Source organism: Cryptomeria japonica, chromosome 3 (assembly GCF_030272615.1).
Source record: "Cryptomeria japonica chromosome 3, Sugi_1.0, whole genome shotgun sequence".
Taxonomy (NCBI): domain Eukaryota; kingdom Viridiplantae; phylum Streptophyta; class Pinopsida; order Cupressales; family Cupressaceae; genus Cryptomeria; species Cryptomeria japonica.
In genome coordinates, this window is record NC_081407.1 from 899,481,544 (window position 1) to 899,484,223 (window position 2,680).

Here is a 2,680-nt window from a genome sequence, read left to right on the forward strand (position 1 = left end):
TCATCTCCCTTCGGCGAACCTTAAGGTTTGTTGCAGATGCACTGAAGCTAGGTACGCAAGTAGAGAGTATAATTGATCAAATTACCATGCGGACCATCGCACCAAAAGTATCTAAATCCAAGCTGCTAATTGAGAAATTATATACGGTCGAAGATATTCTAATAGCAACAAGCATAAGAGATTGTAGGTTGGCTGATAAGAAAGCTAATGAGTTTATCAATTGTAACAGGGCAACCTTGAATGCAAGGGAGTGTTTGAATGTGTTAATGACCACCACCACTTATATTAGAAGGTAGTTTGAACATTTTGTGCAAATGGTTCTACCATCTCCTTTTCTCGCATATAACTTAGTGGCAGCTGAAGAGCAGATAATGCAGCTTTTAGAATAGTGTCAACAAGATCAATCTTACTTTCAATCACTTGGACCTGTTCCCAATGCCTTCGATATTGAGAATGTCATACACCCTCTGGATCAACTTAAATTTCACTTGGAGAAGGCATTTGGGATGTTGAGCAATTTGTTCTTCAAGGAGATGATCGAATTGGATCAAGCATGTGAGAATTTGGGATGTTGAGCAATTTGTGGGTCGCACTATCACAACTTTGAAGTTTTTGTTCTCAGTTGTGGTCTATTCTGCGAACTAGAGTTTTGAGGTTCATTATCCACAACTAGATCGCCAAGTTGAGTTACCAAAAGTTGTGGATCAAAATCCACAACCTCCCCTTCGAGCCCTTTCCATTATTTAATTTTTTTGTCCTGACTTATTGAAGGCTTTCCTTTAGCTTTTGCCATGTGTTAGCAGGGTGTGTTCCTCAGATCAACACCCTTGCCTTAGTCCCACCGAGCTCTGCTATGCTGCCATGTGTTCTTTCCTCACATTCCTGCCTGGGCTTTCGAGCAAGTCAATTCCTTTGTGTTGAGCCTACCATGTGTCATGTCAGTGGGTTTTTCTTGAGGAAGGAAGGCGAGAGAGAGATCAAAATAACCCGCCCATTTGCCACGTGTCTCGCCCATGAGTTTTAAAGAGAAGGGGAAAAAAGGACAAAAGAGTTTTTGCCCGACTGCCATGCGTACAAATAACAAACAATCATCCAGACCTTGGCATAAAAGATGTCAAGAGATCCCTATGGGCCAGTTGGATCAACCAAAAGCAGGATCTAGTGCCAAGCGTTCACTTGGAAATTTGTGTAGGCAAATGCAAAGAACCAATCCGTTGGAGCAGTTGGGCCAAAATGATGATCCAAAGTAGCAGGATAATTATTGTGAGGAGAACATGATGGCATCCTGGAGATGTATTTCCATGTGGCTTTCAAGGGAATCTTTTTCTATTTTCTTAGGGTTTTCTGCTTTGCAGCAGGGGAGGTTTATAAAAGCGCAATTGTTATCAGTTTAAAAAAGGGGGAGGGGGTTCCATTCAAAAAATAAGTTTTTTAGCTCTACTCAGACTTTAGCATTATCTTAGTTTTTTATGAAAAATAAATGATCAAGTTGTGCCAACTTTTGGCCTTGGTGTTTATTGTTTTACATTTATGACTGAATTATGTTCTATGTCATTCGGAGTAGTAATTAAGGATTTGCAATCTGTAGAAGCTTTTAAGATTTTAATATAACTTTTGTTGGTCAAAACATGTTTGACTCTTTCTGTTTAGTAGTGGTATGTTTAAAATCATATTATGCTTTGAATGGATCTATGAAGTACATCATTTTTGGTTATTACCATTGTCGAGCCTCTTAATTATGCATTTGATGTGTAGTTTTTTGTGCTCCTGAAGATTTAAATCACAAATCCTTAGCATATCTCCTTAGTTAGTTTAATTTTAGTATTTTAACTCTCCCTTTTTCCCTTTTAAATGAAGATCCAACTTCTAAAATCTCAAAGGTCGTTCAGTGAAGTGCAATAAGTCCCCCATTCACTGAAATTCCCATAAGGTAGTTGTTCTAAAAGATATTTTAGGCATCAACATTATAAATTCCACGAGGGAAAAATTCAAACTTGGTGATTAGGACCCTATTAAATTTAATAGGTGTTTTCCAATAGATCTACATTCAACTCACCACAATAGACCCAATCCATTTTTCCTTAATGGTAAACGAGCATAGGCTCATGTCATACAAGAAAACCCATAATAAAGATGAGTTTTTTCTCCACCTATAACAATAATTCATTTCACCACTACAATCACCCATCTCATGACACCATTCCTTCACTTCCATAATCACCCCATACACCTCTTGTAGGTGAACCATCTAGTTCATCCACGACCACTCCAACATGGTAACTACTTCTCACTATCACAAGTATAAACTACACAAATAATCAATCACTTTTATTTTTCTATAGCATTGAGGAGTACACACCATCACATAATAGTTGAGACCTATTGTATTGTACAATAGTCGAGACTTAACTTTGCGTACACACAACAATAATTGTCTTCCATGTAGTCATCAATTTTGTCAAGTCACATGTAACAAAAGGAAACAAGACTTCACACACATTCGTTTCACATATCAATGCACAAATTGAGACACCTTTCCAATTTCAAACATGTCACCATGGTTTCACCATTGATTTCCTTTCTCCACCACATGGCGTCATCATAAAATTGCCACACGACTCCACAACATTACTACCATAACATCAATCAATCAAGCATCACTCTAACTACTAGGTACGTA